This window comes from Eurosta solidaginis, chromosome 3, assembly GCF_040869045.1.
Source record: "Eurosta solidaginis isolate ZX-2024a chromosome 3, ASM4086904v1, whole genome shotgun sequence".
Lineage (NCBI taxonomy): Eukaryota > Metazoa > Arthropoda > Insecta > Diptera > Tephritidae > Eurosta > Eurosta solidaginis.
Genome location: NC_090321.1, coordinates 175,614,553 through 175,632,983, shown reverse-complemented (window position 1 = coordinate 175,632,983; position 18,431 = coordinate 175,614,553). Strand labels below are relative to the sequence as shown.

General features: G+C 31.7%; 1 long non-coding RNA gene across 1 annotated transcript; it reads right to left on the bottom strand.

Annotated features, from left to right (window-relative positions):
* Positions 1-9,422: 9,422 nt before the first annotated feature.
* Positions 9,423-10,855, bottom strand: LOC137246798 (uncharacterized). The gene is made up of 3 exons (XR_010951702.1): positions 10,013-10,855; positions 9,887-9,946; positions 9,423-9,818 (listed from the first exon to the last, which is right to left on the bottom strand). It is a non-coding gene; the product is annotated as an uncharacterized lncRNA (long non-coding RNA).
* Between the last annotated feature and the right edge of the window lie 7,576 nt (positions 10,856-18,431).

Below are 18,431 nucleotides of genomic sequence, written 5' to 3'. Positions count from 1 at the left end.
ATTTGCTTACATTATGTACTTTCACAGAATAAATTACAATATACCTATGTAGAGACTTATCATGCATAATATGCAGGGCCGCAGAGAGCCGAGCCGGGCCCCTGGGACAGTTCGCGTTTACGGACCCCGCTAAAAAATAAACTCAATCCAGTAAAAAAAAAAACACAACATACATAAATTTTTCAATTCATATTGTCAGTTTTATTTCATATAAAATAAGATTTACTGGAACACTTACATAAATGAAATGTTAGATTTCATTGTTTGATTTACTTACATTAACTTTTTCTAAATATGTACATTTTAAGAGCTTGAATCAGCCAAGGAAAATCTTCCGTGTTTTTTGGTCTGCGAATATGGAAACTACCGATTCAAAACTAATGCTGCGATCAAGGATAGACTCCAACGCCAATGTTCCAAGGCTTGTCAAGCGATTTTGGCTCATAGTACAACGTAAAAAATTTTTCACGCGAGACAATATACTAAAAGAACGCTCCCCTTCAGCCACACTGACTGGAAGTGTGGAAAATATTCTTAATACTATGCAGATGTTAGGAAATAATACTTCCATCTTCAAGTCATGAAATTTGTTCAGAAGTTGAAATGGTGGCAGCGAATCACATCCCAAATTTACTAAGTGGATGGCTTTGAGATGAATGATTTCATCTATACTGCAAACATTTTAGTTTACTTTTAATACCAATTTGGCATTTATATATAACAATGCCAGAAAGTATAATACGAAAACCGTGCTGGTTTTATCAAAGAGAGGGAACTTTATTCAAAAATTCTCTCTGAAAAACAAACCATGGGACTAATTTCTATATATTTCATGGTTTTAAAATAAAACTAAAATGGGTTTGGATCTATCCGTGTACCGAAATAGATTTAATAATAACTAGAATTAAAGTTAAGCCAAATTAGAATTGGATGTAGTACATTATTGGTATTAAAATAAACCCATAACTGATATTTTAATGCCAGAGAGGCATTGAATCCAAGGGAAAATTGTACTGGATTTAATACTTTTTTGGTATTGAAATAAGCCAATAAATGTTATTTTAATGCTAAAAAGGCATTGAATTTAGTAATTGAATGTAATTGAATTTAGTAAATTTTTGGTATTAAAACCCACCCGGAATTTTTTTCAACGTACAGTGGTCAACAAAATTATTAGCCCATACATAGTCCTCTTCAAGTAAAATTTAGAAGAAATTCTACTGAAATCTTTGAAATTTGATATTTATTAAAATGAGTATTATTTTGAAGAGTGCTGAAAATAAGAACCCAATTTAATTATTTAAATAGAAATGCATGTTTTATTTATATAAATTATATAACGAATACTAAATTTATATATAAGTATAACTAAATTTTATTCTATTATTTCACAGCGCATTAACAAACACATTTTCGAATGTATATTGTGGACTTCAAATGGTCTTACATTTTTTAGGCTATATAAACCAACTACTTTCAAATATTCTGTTGAAGAAATTTCATAGCACTCTAAGATGGAATTAAATTTCTTAGTGACAAAAATTTCTAAACTTAAGTAAATTTCATTGTCGATAAGATATATTTTTTTTTATTTGTCCGAATGTAAGAATTCCGTTTTCTTGTCTTAAATTTAACATAAATTCTGGCCTATAAAAATATCCATATTTACATTTAAACTTTTTTATTATTAATACCTGAGGCATTTTATTTTTATCAAATGTCTACGATAAAAACTTCTGTGCACTTAAATCTAAATCTTCAAAACTTAAATTACATAGTGGATCACAAATAATTTCATTCTCAAATGTCATACTTTCCCATTTAATACTCATTTTTGTTTGATATCTATTAGCAAGGGATTTACATATATTTTTGTAATTATTGATACATGAAACATCCCTGATAAATTCGCGATGCTTAGCCTCGTATCTCATTGCCCACGTATGAATCAGAGGACCCATTTTTTCTAAAACTGGAGGATAGTGGGTCAAAAAGTGATGTTTTGAGAGCAGGGTATAGTGTTAACTACTTTGTACTCTTTACTTTAATTTTTAAAATAATTTTAATTGAGTTTTCGTGTTAACTTAAAATTTTGAATAACTTCAAAAAAAGAAAATTCTAATTAGTTGGAAAATATCTAAACTCAAAAATAAACAAAAATAAATTTTTATACTTAAAATCAAAATAAAAGATTTTTTAAATATCAACTTGAATGTTGATATATTGGCGATCCTACCAATGATCCTACAACTTTAAAACGAACTTTAAACCGAACTTTAAAACTAAAATCAACTTGGATCATAGACGAATTTATTTTGCTTTTATGTGATTTCGCAATATATAGTAACGTGATGTAATTAAAGAAAACTGGGATCATTAATGTACATAACTATCCCTCCATATTTGTTATAATTAAAATAGCATAATGCAGTACGCGCTGAAGAATTAACTAAATAAAAAATTTAATAAATAGCACTATTGAAATTCTTGTGCATATAATTTAATTATATTTGTGTTCCCTATCCATTTGTGAACAAGAAGCAATACAACAACATTCTGTGCAAATTTCATATAACAGTCGCTGTAAATTATATATACGAAACATTAAAACATAGAATAAATGTTGAAAATCAAATTAAAAACATAAAAAACTCTAAAAACGTGTGTGTAAACAAAATAAAAACATTTACAACCTAATACTCTTAAAAGCAACGATTGGGTTATCCAAGCCACAACAACAATTTTGCACGCAATACACACAAGAACAGATTTAAAATGAAGACATCACGATGAAAATTAAGAGATTTACAAAGAAAACAACAAAGTCATTGCATATTTTAAAAGCATTACGATATCAAACAATCCAGATATTAATTTCAAGATATTTTTAAACAATCATCAATCAACTACTTATTAATTTTAATATTTTTTTATTAAATTTAATTTTATGTAAGTATAATTTTTATTTTAATATTAAATTTAAAATTTTTCAATTATAATTTAAATTAAAATTTTAAACCTTTTAACTTTCAAATTTATTTTAAGATTATTTTTATATCTTAAAAATTTTAATATAAGTTATTTAAATTTATTTATTTTTTATATAAAATTAAATATTGTATTTAAATTGTTAACTCCCTTTCCAAAAAATTCTTAAATATTTTCTTATTTTCAAATTTTTCATTTAAATTTCTTTTCATATGGTTCTACGTTCACCAATATGAACTCGTAAATTTACAAATTCAGAAAATCAAAATATCAACCATACAAATAACATCATGACTCACAATACAACTCAAAATTCTAACATTAATACAACACAAAACAACATCTCTAATACAACACAAAATACTTCAACACAAGATAACTTTACAAATTTTCCTTCTACTAAATCTATTAAATTACCACAATTTTGGCAAGATTGTCCTGATGCCTGGTTTTTGCTTGTTGAAGGACAATTTGAAATTAACAATATCAATGATGATAATTTAAAATTTCAAAATATTCTAATTACTCTTCAACGAGATACTATATCTAAAATTTTAGATGTTATTAACCCTCCTCCTCTTTTTAATAAATATGATACAATCAAAAAAATTATATGTGAAAGATTTTCTCTTAGCGAAGAAAAACGATTAGAACAATTATTTTCAAAAACTGAACTTGGTGATCGTTCACCATCTGAATTATTCAGATTTATGAAATCACTTATAGGTTCTGACTCCATAGTTAGCCAAGAATTACTCTTTAAATTGTGGATTCGTAAATTACCACAAGAAATACAAATTCATTTGACTTCCAATAATAATCAAAACAGAGATGAAATTATTATTTTAGCTGACAAACTTTTTGATTTAATCAATAAACCGCATTCTTCCAAATCTCCTGTAGTCTCAAGTATAAATAATAATATTTTAGAACAATGCGTTAAAAATTTAACTGAATTAACCACTGCTATTTTTCAAAATTTAAATAAAATTTCTAATGATATTAATCAATTACAAATCCGTTCAAGATCTAAAGATAGAAATAGATCTAAATCTCGAAATTTTTCAGGATCAAGAAATTTTTCAAACAATCGTAATTTTAATTCACAAACTACTATTTGTTGGTATCACAAAAAATTTAAGAATAACGCTCTCAAATGTATACCCCCATGCAATTTTAATCAAAATCATAATTCAAATTACGAACAAAATTTAAACTGAAACGATCCATTATGACGGTGACGGATAATGGAACTATTATTAAACCTACTCGTCGCCTATTCATATTTGATAAATTCAATAAACTTAATTTTCTTATCGATACCGGCGCAGTTGTATCAGTTATTCCTTTTTCTAAATTTAAAATTTATAAAAGAAATTCGGATCTTACTTTGACCGCAGCAAACGGTTCTTCAATTGAAACTTTCGGTACAAAACTACTTAAAATTGATTTAGGTTTAAGAAGAGATTTTGAATTTCCATTCATTATTGCGAACATTTATACACCAATTTTAGGAGCAAACTTTTTAGAAAAATTCGGAATTATTGTCAATATTAAAAATAAAGAAATAATGGATTCTACTACAAAAATTAAAGTTGCTGGATCTTCTGGATTTTCTGATATTTTCTCACTCAAAATTCCTATTGTCGAAAATAAGTTTTCGAAATTACTTAATGAATTTCCATCTATTACCTGTGAACCAGATTATACTAAAAAAGTTAAACACCATACGGTTCACAGGATAGAAACAAAAGGTGTTTTACCATTTTCGAAACCCAGACGTCTTGATACAATCAAACTTAAAATTGCTAAAGCTGAATTTGAATTTTTAGTTAAAACGGGTATATGCAGACCCCAAATTCACCTATTGCATCTCCACTTCATCTCGTTCCTAAAAAAGAACCAAATGATTGGAGACCTTGCGGAGACTATCGAAGACTTAATTTTATTACTACACCAGATCGTTATCCTTTACCACATATCCACGATTTAACAATTGATTTAAAAAACAAACAATTTTTTTCCAAAATTGATCTTGTGCGTGCCTACCACCAAATTCCAATGGCAGAAGAAGACATTCATAAAACTGCAATAACTACCCCTTTTGGAATGTTTGAATTCGTAAGAATGCCTTTCGCTTTACGAAACAGTGCTCAAACTTTCCAACGATTTATTAATGAAGTATTTTATGATTTCGATTTTGTATTTACATACATTGATGACATTCTTATTGCCAGTGATAATGAAGATCAACATATAAATCATTTAAAATCAGTTTTCAAAAGACTTGAAGAATATAATTTAAATATTAAACCTTCAAAATGTACTCTCGGTGTAAATAAATTAAATTTCTTAAGTTACGAAATTTCAGGCGAAGGTATTAAACCATCTTTAGATAGAATTGAAATCATAACAAATTTTGAAAAACCAATTTCTATAAATAAATTACAAAAATTTTTAGGTATGATAAATTACTATCACAGATATATTAAAATGTTAGCAACAGAACTTAGTCCTCTTCATGAAATGTTATCACATGCAATTAAAAACAAATTCAAACAATTAAATTGGACAAATGAAACCACAACAGCTTTCGAAAATGTTAAAAAACTTTTTGCTAAAAATACTTTACTTACACATTTCGACAAAAATGGTACTTTATCATTAGCAGTAGATGCATCAAATGTTGCTATTGGAGCAGTTCTTCAACAAACTAGCAATAATATACTAGAACCCTTAGCTTATTTTTCAAGAAAATTAACTACAACAGAAACTAAATATTCAACATTTGATCGTGAACTTTTGGCAATTTATACTTCAATTAAACATTTTAAACATTTTCTTGAAGGTAGAACTTTTACTATTTATACTGATCATAAACCTTTAATTCATGTTCTAAATTCTAAAGTAGATAGATCTCCTCGTCAACTACGTCATCTTGAATATATTGCTCAATTTACTAATGATATTCAATTTATACGTGGAAAAGACAACATAGTTGCCGACACACTTTCCCGTATTCCAGAAATAAATGCAATTTCAACTCAAAATATAAATTTAGAAACTTTATATAAAGAACAGCAAACTGATACATTTTTACAAAAAACCATTTCTGATCAAAATTCTAAAAATAATTTAAAGGAAATTCATATTCCAGTTATTAATTTAAATATATGGTGTGATGTTTCTCTACAACCTTTTCGACCTTATGTTCCACATTCTATGAGAAGAATTATATTTGACAAAATTCACTCATTATCTCATCCAAGTATAAGAACAACTAGAAAATTAATTCAAAATAAATATTATTGGCCTAACATGCGTAAAGAAATTAACGATTGGACTTCATCTTGCATCAATTGTCAAAAATCCAAAATTTCAAGACATACTAAATCTCCTATCCAAAAAATTCAAATACCATCAGGCCGTTTTGAACATATTCATATGGATATTGTTGGACCTCTTCCAATTTCAAATGGAAATTGTTATATTTTAACAATTATTGACAGATTTTCACGTTGGCCTGAAGCTTATCCACTTAAAGATATTTCAACAAATACTATAGTAAAAACTTTTATTCAAAATTATATACCACGATTTGGTATACCATTAAATATTACAGTAGATCAAGGTTCACAATTCACCTCAAAATTGTTTACAGAATTAACTAAACTTTTAGGTTCTCATAAAATTCATACATCTCCTTACCATCCCCAAGCAAATGGCATGATAGAGAGATTTCATCGAACTTTAAAAGCAGCAATTATAGCATCAAACGACTCGGTTCATTGGTCTGACATTTTACCATTCATTCTACTTGGTTTACGAACTTCTATTAAAGAAGATTTAAAATGTTCATCTGCTGAACTTGTTTATGGCCAAACACTTAGAATACCTGGTGAATTAATTATTTCAAATAGTAATAAAGAACATGATTTTTCTAATGACGCTCTTCATAAAATAAGAGAATATTTTTCACTTGTTCGTTCTAAAGTTTTTCATCATAACAAAGGAAATGTTTTCGTTCCTAAACAATTAGAAAATTGTGAGTATGTTTTTGTTAAAGTTCTTCGTAAATCTAATTTAGAATCACCTTATGAAGGACCTTTTAAAGTTATATCTAAGAAACATAAAACATTTACAATTCAATACAATAATACAATTAAAAATATTTCAATTGATTTACTTAAACCAGCAAACATACTTATTAACACTAATTTAAATACAAATACATTAAACAACAAAAAACAAAAAAAGGTTACATTTAATATTAATTAATAATTTGTTTGTTTCAAATTTTCTTGGAGGGGGAGTAAATATAGTGTTAACTACTTTGTACTCTTTACTTTAATTTTTAAAATAATTTTAATTGAGTTTTCGTGTTAACTTAAAATTTTGAATAACTTCAAAAAAAGAAAATTCTAATTAGTTGGAAAATATCTAAACTCAAAAATAAACAAAAATAAATTTTTATACTTAAAATCAAAATAAAAGATTTTTTAAATATCAACTTGAATGTTGATATACAGGGGTTCTTCATAAACTCCTACTATACATTTCAAATGTAACTCTATATCTTCTCTAAGAGATTGTATATGGTGTTGTTTTAAGACGGGAGACAATGTAAGTTTTATTATTCGAATAAGCGAAGTAACGCCATTCCAGAAATGTGGCATAATATCATAAAAGTTAAAAAAGATAAAAGGCATATGCAAAATAAGACATAAGTTTTGAGAGGCTGACAATCCAATGGATGTTCGGCATTTTTTATCAAGAGTGATTTTTGATGGGAGGCATGTACTTTGTAAATATCCGATATTGAGACTTTTAATTTTATCGTTAATATCTGTTATTGACAGGTATTTGCTTTCCGCAAGCTTCTGAAAAAAGAGTTTTAAAATGAAAGGTAGAGCGCCTTCCAAAATATCGTGCATTACATCAACATTAAGACTTTCAAAAATTTTGTAATGAGATAATTTGTAATTATCCCCCCATTGAGTATTTACCCTCTCTGTTTTTGACATTGGTTCAATTTTCTTCGCTGGAATTTCGCTGTTCATATTTATAGGAATGCAAAGCTTGGAATGTCTACTTAACGAGCTAAATGTATTAAATACTCTTTTACATGTTTTAGGGGAAGCGCACCTCAACTTTAATCCATGAGACTCGGATAAGAAATGTTCATTTTTTAAATGAAATACAACATTTGCAACAGTTTCAAATTCTTTGTTACATGAAAAGCAAAACTTTGCCATTGTTAGTTAATGCAAAACTTAATTAAAAAATTCCTTAAACTTATTCTCGAACTTTGATTGTACTTCTAGTAACCTAGAACTTGGATTTTTTTTGTCGTCTATTTTGTAAATAAATATTGCAACAAATTCCAAAAAGTTCGCCAAAGTAGCATCAAATTGTATATTAAATACGTAAAATGCTTTAAAATAAAGATCGAATACTTGTCTATACTTGTCGTCTTACCATCAATGGTAATAAAATATTGGCAAATTGTGGCTTTATCTTGTCCAACTGCAACGATGTTGGGCTGACTAGACGGCACAATAAATTCTGTTGTTGGGGTGTTGAGCTGCAAAAAAATAAACTTGTTATTTGTGTTGATTAAGAATAAAAACATTGATTGCAAATCAGTTTTCAAAAGACTCGAAACCATCGACAGATTTTTGGAAGTTTTTTTTTTTTTTGGCCACGTGCATTTACAGTAGATGGCAGCAGCTTTAAAAAAATCAAATAAGGTAGCACTTCAGAGGACCAATCAGTATGGTTTCCCAAATTAGATCCGCCACTCGCATCAATGAAAATGCTTTCCACACAGGTTTCATACTTTTCACAGTTTTCTTAAAAAACCTTTCGAAATCGCTCCAAACTTGCTGTTAGTAAACTTATAAACTGGAAAAAGACGTATCACTGATTCAGCTAGTGCAATTTTTTCCTCACGCTTAGGGTAATTTCCACAATGCTTTCGTAAAAAGTTGGTACACTCGCGCACTAAGGAACGCGGTAGCTGTCACTTAAATTGTTCGTTTTTTTTTGTATTCCTCAAGAATGCACGAGAAATCTCCACATCGGAGGTAGTTTTGCAACTCCTGGTGAATACTCTACCATTAAAATAAACTTTGGCATTTATTCTTATACTTACCTCGTGATTTAAACTCTTAGCAACTGGTGATCCCTTCTTTGGCAAATTTTCATTTATTTCCAATATAAAAACCAGCTACAGTTTTTATATTGGCAAATAATTTCTTGGAAATCGTCCACAAAAATTTCAGCTCCATCGCGGTCTCTCAATGTTATTGCACAATCGATATTAGAGTAAAGTAGGCAAATATGGACCACCAATCTTTTCTTGGTAAACAATTCACCAAATACATGAGATAATACAATGAAAATAATTTTATTGACTTTAAAAAACAATTCATTTTTATTTTTTATTGCAATAACATAAATCCAAACTCAAAAAATATAAAAAAAATGTAAAAAGTTAAAAATACCCAGAAAGGCGAAAAAAAAATTAGGGGGTAATATGGACCAGGTAGTTCATATTAGCCGCAGTGTTTACTGTGTACACATGTCGCATATAAATAGATCTTGTTCACAACCAGCACATTCTTCATGGTTCCAATTGTTGCAAGAGACGCATTGAACCCATATCTCACCAGATCGATCGTCCGAATAAAAAGTAGAGCAATATAGGCATTTCGCATCCTCTTTCTCAGCGGCGTTTGCAAATTCTAAAAATTCGTCAGATTCGTCCCGGACGCTATAACTATCATCCAAATCCGAAGAGGATGATGAATTTGTCTTCTTCCTTTTTCCTGAAAAGAAATAAGAAGAAGACGATATTATAAATACTAAATCAAAACCTTTACTTTAATAACTTTACCTGGGCATTTTTCTCTTGCGGAGTTCATTGTTTTCATAACTGATTTGGAAGTGCTGGATTCTTGAATGAAAATAGAGCACGAATGTTTTACTAATTTAATCAAAATTTTTGCTTAAGCAGTCTTACCTGCGAACTTTTCTTTTGCAAAATTAAATTTTTTAATATTTTTCTTGGAGGTGCTGGGCTTATTAGAATGACTATCTTGACGTTTTTTGGTTTCTCTTAGAGGTTTGCTTTCAGCTGCTTTTTCCAACGAAATTTGTAGTGATTTCTTATACGGAGAAGACGTTAATAAAGTCGACTTTCCTGCTGGTCTGCCACGATTAGAACGCTTCGTTTTTTTATAGGAACCGGAGATATTTCCATCGGTGTTATTACCCGAGACGTGGTTTCTGATTCTACTGTGCTTCGTTATTCAGTATTTCTTCGGGTGCTTCGCAAGCGCTTTCACAAATTCGAGGAGGAGAATGTGGTTCTTCCTCATCGGCAGCTAAAAACTCATCATCACGAAATATATGCCTGTTCAGGGGAAATATACCGGTGGTGCGAAATCCATTGATTGCGATTTCCCCACTCTGAACTCGCATATACGCCTTTCCATATAGGTCTGCCATATCGAAGTACGTCAAAGCTCTGCAATTCGAACGCATCCAAACACGTATTTCTTCCGAAAGATATCTTTTAAGAGGCCCCATGAAAGTTTTATCTAGAGGCTGTATTTTGTGGCTTGAGTGAGGAGGGATGGATACGATAGATACGTGGTTTTCTCTAGCCAAATCAAGAATCTCAATATTTCTTGTATGACTTGAATGACCATCTAAGACGAGCAATATTGGCGAAGCAGCTGATGGTTTGACATGTGTTATGAAGTGCTTAAACCATATTGTAAAAATATATGTTTGCACCCAGCCGGACGGATGACATTCGTATATTGATCCTGGCGGCGCTCCTTTTAATAACAAGTCTGAGCGCTTCTTGCGTGGAAATATAGATAGTGGGTGAACAAATATTCCACTTGCACTCATACAAACAATAGTTGTGATCGTAGATCCCCTCTCTGCAGATGTTAGGCTTCCAATCTGCCTTTTACCCTTCCTTGACAATACTTGGGGTAATTTCGACGGGACGACGCTTATGCCTGTTTCATCAACGTTAAAAACATTGTTGGCTGAATAAATAAAATTATCCATTTCCTTTTCAAGAATATCAAAAAAGGTATTCACATTATCTTTTGTGAAGCCTCGTGCTCTTGCCAAAGAAGTTCCCGTTGGAGAGCGGAACGCTAAATTTGGGTTCCTCTTTAAAAAACCGCGCAGCCAATCTTTACCCGCAAGCTGATTTTCTTTTGAAAATGGGTTCATAATATTATTTTTTTCAGCCAGTTGATAGGCTAAGTACTTAACATCCATTCTGCTTAGTCCAAATAATTTCGATTCCATCGTCAGAACGTAATCCACCAGCATCTTTTCAAAATGTTCTGGAAAAACTGGCTTACGCCCTAGTTTTGTATTTACGACTTCTTCGATTTCGGAATCTTCCTTTAACACCAGACTTATTAAAGTTGACTTAGGAACATTGTGCAATTTAGCTGCTTTTAAATAACCACAGGTATTAGATCGTACCGCTGTAATCGCTTTTTTCATGTCCTCGGTGTTCCAGTTTTTACGCTTTCCAGGAGCCATATCCTACATTAATAAAATCTTAATGAACTCAAGGATAATAGAGCGAAAAGAGCAAGAATTTTTTCTGCGGGTTATATGGACCACTAGTCCATATTAGCCCCTATAGTGGTAGTCCATATTACCCACAACACGTGCTGTCGAAATAACTGGGTTTAATTCGAACGCTAACGATGTTTAATAAACTATAGCCATTTAAAGTTAGCAAAACATATTTATTAAACGCATGTTATTCGTCCATTTGTTCGTTGCACAATAAATTTTAAATAAAAACGCAAATTCCACTTACTGACATATAATTATCAGCAAACACTATTTCACAAAAAATACTTTTACTCGAATACCCGCACTTGCTGAACGACAAATTCAAACTGAGGAAACTAGCGCGAATAGACAAAGAAATTAAACGAAAATAACGGAGGATGTAACGTCTGAATTTCAAGATAACTGGGTGGACCATATTACCCGCGTGGTCCATATTACCCCCCTTTACTCTAATGTTTAATTGTTCCACAACTGGCAAGAAACACAATTTACTTTTGCAAAATTCCATTAATTATTTACATTACTTATTTGATACAATTGCTTCGTTCGTCGAGAACTCACGACTTTCAGGATTTGTGATTTTAATGAAACGCAATTGTCCCTCGTGTTTAATTTTCAGAAACATCGTGCACATGACGCTTTCCCAATAGTCGGACAAGTAATACTGGTTTTTCTTTTAAGCCAATAGTACAATGAATATAACTCGGAGTAAGATAATTTCTTAATACTTTTTTGGTTTCGTTTTAAAACCAAAAATACTTAAAATATCGGAGAGAGCATCTTAATGCCTTTCTGATCTCAAATTAAAACTAAAAAGTATTAAAGTTTGGGAGTGAGAGCACGTCTTAGTACTTTCCTGGTTTTACTTTTAAGCCAGTCGTACTAAGAAGCCGAGTAACATTAATATAATTGAGAGTGAGAGAATTTCTTAATACTTTTTTGGTTTTGTTTTTAAACCAATGATATTTAAAATATTAGAGAGCGAAATTTAATATTTTTTTGTCTTAGATTAAAACTGCAAAGTATTAATATTTTTAAAACGCGGCAATCAGCATTGATTAAAGTTTTGTTTCAAAAGCATTTTGGATTAAAATTTATTTCAATAATATTTCATAGTCTTAAAATAAAACTTTTTAGAATTAAAACACAAATTTAATACCAAAAATATCTAAGTTCAATAGCAACTGGTATTAAAAGTAAGACTCAACTTTTTACTGTGTATTAGATCCGTAGAAATATCGATGCTACAAATCGCGCAGAATGCCAGTGCCTTTTCTCTGAGCTCTTCTTCCGTCAGATCCTGATACTTCCACAAAAAACTAAATTTAATCGTCATCTAAGGCTTCGAAATGTCTTGTCATGTTACCAATCAAGCAGTCCAAAAGAACGTAAAAAACCTGTTTCGGAATTCCACTCAGGTGATTCGCCAGGTAATTCATCGAAATGGCGCTTCCTTATCTTCTTTCTTTTATTTAATAGATTCTTACTTTTAAATTTTATAAATCAGTGATTAACGTCTTAAGAAGGCCCGTGAAGAAATACAACCGAAATTATATTCACAAATTAAAAAACTTACCAATAATTGCACCACTGAAAAAAGAAATCGAAGCTTGCAACAATTAACGTAAAACCAAAGAGAGTAAATTAATAAGAGGGAGCATTGTAGAGTCGTTCATTCTCCACAAAGTGGAACGGCTACACCAGGAATACACCATACATTTTGCACCTGTTTCGTTTTCACCATCGGGATTAAAAAAGTCATGAGCCTGAGTATTCCCGCAATTTTAGTGATGTAAATTGCATGGCGCCAGCGCCAATGCGGTGCCAGCTCAATGGTAACTCATTGTCGCAATTACTCCAAGCGAATTTTTGACGCTACTTAGTAGTGAGTGCGTAGTACATTTCACTTGCGCTATTGTGTGAAACGACTTTTGTGTGTCAGGCACGAGTTTGGTGTTATTGGCGCTACTGGCAATGATGACACTGAGCTGATGACGGTAGCGCTGGTAGTTCAGCTTTTGAATCAGAGAAAGAATTGATGACCCGTGTAAATTATTATGGCTTTGGCTATTATTGGCTGTGACTTTGAACTAAATAAATGTTGCGGACATAACAAGCAGAGTCATTTTTGAGTTTTATATTTTAGATTTAATGCACAATTTATATGGGTGTGTTTGAGCAGCCAAATAATAACAGTAGTATTGCTAAAGTGCTGCTTAGTTGATGGAATGTCGCTAATTTCCTAGAGATGATCAATAGATTGGTCAACATTTCGTTCAACGAACGCGGGAAATTGCCACATCTGCTCAAATGTTGCTGAAGAACGTTATCCGCTGTCATAAAAAGTAACACTGCTGCAGCTCGAACACACCCTATATCGAGAAAGTAAGAAATAGACAACTTAGCTTTTTTTTACAAATCGCTTGGCTGAGATTTTCATTTGTTGATTTAACTTAACCTGTTATGCCAATATTTTTCAGCCAGCTTATTTTCAAATAGGTAATTTTTCCAAAGGCAAAATAAATTACAAAGTTAAACAGCCTTATAAAATCAGCTATGTTGAGGCGGACAGCATAGCAAAAAGTATGGTGAATTCCTGGTACAGCCGTCCCACAATTTCCACAAAGCTTTAGTACTCTACAATGTCCCATCTTATATTTATAGAGTCTTTGCTGGTAACGATATTGGGTTACATAATGTTCTGGGTACTATTTTACCGGTAACGGGGCGTTAACGTCAAAGTCGACAGTAATTGTGCCGTATCCGGGCCATCATGCGAAAGCTAACGCGCACGACCCACTATTTCTACTCGCCGTGTAAATTCAACAGCATTCGAGTTAGGGACCTTTCCTCTCGGAGCGCTACATTTGATTTTTTCACTATCGAGCTGCACACCAAACACAGTGACAACTTACGAAATGCATTTTAAATTCCATAGGTATTTCGGCACGTGCTTATTCTGAATTAATTCAGATTTTGAAGTAACCCTTAAAATATTTTAAGCATATTTTATTGGTTTGATCACGTCTCCATAACTTGGTATCGATAACGCTTACTGTATCTGACTTGGTTTCTTCTGATCGCTGTTGGGCCATAGGAATCGTTTCCCAAATACTTTGTAACATGATCACGTTCAAACCACCACCTCTTTATCCACATTGTGGTGTCGTCACTGCTATATTTCACTAAACGTATACTTATTATGGTTTCATTATATTTCTCTATGAAAATATGTTTTCACAAAATTTTGGATCGAACATCGTTTATGTTTTCCGACGAGCTGTGCTCTACATTTATCCTTCACCCACTTTTGTTTGTCACAAAACCTCTATGGTTAGATGCACATACATAGGTATAAGGCCCAGTCTCAACAGATGGACCATTATCTCTGAAATCCACGACACTCGACCTTCTGAAGCAAATTTCGAAATATGTAGATGAAAAAACGTGCGAAGCTTTCTTTGATCCGTCACCTTTGGTAAAGTTTGTAGCATACAAATACAATAATGTTTCAAAAAATCCGCCTAAGTATTACAGTTTGGTTAAGAAAACGTATACTAAAGTAAGCAAATAAATAAATTAAGTAATTATTTATGTACTTAAATGAATAGAGTAATAATTTGTTATTACTCACACATGCATGCAGGTAAATATTTACATAAATATTTAGAGTCAATAAATAAATCCCCGGCTCAGATATTATTCACAATGTGAGGATAGATTGATATACATACACATATAGGAATACACGCATGTACTTATGTAGATTAGACCGTTTCAGAAAAAAAAATGTGTAAAACCAGTAAGGAAGTCTAACTTCGGGTGAAAACGAACATTAAATACATAACGTGTGCTCTCATATGTATATATGTATATCAAGATACATTTAAAGAGGAATGTCAAGAACAATAAATGGTATGAAAGCTGAAGCATACTACCAAGATATATGCAAATATCATTTTCCTTAAGCAGCTATAAAACAGTTACTACCATTGAAACAATAGGGGGACTCATGTAACCGTATAAATGCCTTATAAAGTGGGTAAACGTATAAATTTATCTAGTTTACGCACGAGCTGTCAAATTTTGTATGAAAAATCATTTACACAATTTGTATAAATTTACGCGCACATTTCATTGTGTAAACGCGGTAAACTCAAATGAATGCAACCTTGCAGACATTACAGACGGCATTTTCATCAAAAATATCCAACATCAGCAAGTAAAGGCGTTTTAGTTTTGATTTTTCACTTAATCTTGGTATTTTTTAATTTGTATAACAATCAAAAAAATTTTTTTTGGAAATAATACAGCTGAAAAACAATCAAGTTTATCAAGAGTATTACTAGGTGCGTTCATATAACCGCGTGTGTAAATGGATATAATTTTACACCTTATAAGTTTATATGCTATCATGAGTCCCCCTAATCTTCTTAGCAAATTTCGTTAAAACTCGGTCGCTTTGTTGCGAATTTGATGTTAGAAGTTTTTTGAAGAGCTTAATTAAAAGGAGAGGTCATGGACCATTTACAATTTTCTTAAACTTTTTCTACTTTACACTAGGTGATCCAGGGTGTTTGCTATTGTGAACGTTTATTTTTTTCAAACATTCGCCACTTGTATGAATTCACAATGATTATATCAAAAACCATAGTTCTTCTTTTAACAGCAGCAAAACTGCCGTTGGCTCTGACACAACCATTTTCCAAAATTTTTACTTTTTATAATATGCCGCAAGGGTGTCGAATTTTTTGCAACCATTTGCCTTTTAAAACATATGTTATTAAATGGGCGTGGTCGCAAAGCAATTTTGTTAATTTACCATACTCAATGGCTTTAGATTTACAGCTAGCAAATGTTTAAAATAGTAATAAAGTCAACCAACATATCAAGTTGAAATGAAATATCGCATTTTTTCTTATTTTTCGAAGTTTCGATATTGGTTTCGGAGTGTTTGCCAAATCACTGTGGAGGGGCGTTTAGAAAAAAGTTTTCTAAGCCTTTTAATGATGCTTTCGCCATAACATACACCCAGACCTTCGGTGTGTATGCAAAATTAGCGACAAAATGAAACTGAAAACTCAGAAAGGCTGAGCTGTGTAACTGACCGATGAAATATACAAACCAACAATGTCATGGTCAGACCGCTGGATAACAGTACATAAGTGGTGATTTCCTTTATAAGTCATGGCCTCTTGAAAAATGTGAAAAAAGTTTTCTAAATGCTCCTTCTTTCACATTAGACTGGATTTCTGTAATAGAAAGTGTATTTAGAGACTCTAGGTACCACGTAAGGTTGCATTGGGATGTTAGTAAGGTTGCCAAATTGAGCGGTTTCTTGAAATTTACCTTCTTGAAACTGGGAATGGGCACAGGCCTAGGAAATATAATATTATGCGAGAATTCGAACTGTGAAAAAGCGTTGCCGTCCCTCGGTACTGCGGCAGTTTAAAGCGAGCTTTATGCGACCTCCTGTATTATAAAGAATAAATATCCATGTATGTAATGTGTATTTGTAAAGCGGTAGTTCAATATAAACTTGTATTTTTAAATATACAAAATAAAGTGAAATATGTATGTCATTTTCATTTTCATTTTAGAGGTCATTTATTGTATTGTTTTTTACTCGAAATTATCAGAATTCCATTACTTTAATTTCTTTGTTTATTTAAGTTAAGATATTGGAAAATAATTGAAAGTATTTGAAATAATTGATCAGGAATTGAAAAAGATGTATTCATTACCAAGTCCCACTGAAAGGTAATTGTCATTGATAATTAAATTTTTCATTTATCAAATATTTGTAATTGACCAATTACCATCACCAAATATATTCGTTACTGCCCAGTACAGGTTTTTGGTCAAAGGCGGAAATGTGCTCTATTAAAAAAAGAAAATTCAATTAAAATTTGTATAAGAAATTTATATTTGTAGCTGGCGGGCATACAAAAATCAAGTAGACAATGCTTGGCTATTGTTTTAATCAACGTTTACTTTATCGTGGTTGTGGTCTGTAGCCGCCGTCTTCAATTTAATCGGCTATATGGAGAGATAAGCGCGCATTGTCTTGTGCGGTTATCTCTTCATAGACGCAACCACATCATATTCACAACTAAAAGTCCATCAGCTTAAAATCTTTACTCAAAGAGATCCAAGACGAACCATGGAGTAAGCCTTTTTTAATCGCGGAAGAAGCAGCGAAGAAATCAAATAAAGAAGGCCTCTCCCAGCATAGAAATAATAACATCAAATCATGTAAAAAAATAAATAAGAGTACTTCATGCACCACTCCATAAAAAATCCGATGCGGAGAATCTTCCGCTTAATATAGACTCCCGATTTCGATTTCGGTTACGGCTATTTGTAATCCGGTGTTAAACGAAAGTCGATCATACGAAGGCTTAATAGAAGATGTGTGTTCCTCATGCTCAGTTTCTCAGCAATTTATAATACCAGCTTTAGCCCTTGACTAGAGCAGTTTTTAAACGGTTTTATTTAGCTTGACTTGACAGGCCGGCCGGGCGGCCGTTGTGAACGAATTTTGTTATTAAAATTTAAGTAACTTGCCGATAACAATACTTACATGAAGTAATAATAATACTAAAAGCTAGAAAATAACTAGGTAGGTCCTCATGTCCTCATGTTGTTGTTGTTGTTGTAGCATTGCTTCGCCCCATCCAATAGGTGCGACCGATCACAAATTGTCATCAATATCCTCTAACGGCAGTCCAAGGAAACTTGCTGTTTCATCAGGGGTGGACCATAATGAGAGGGGCGTTAGAGGCGTCGGTTCCACAATACAGTTAAAGAGATAGTTGGTG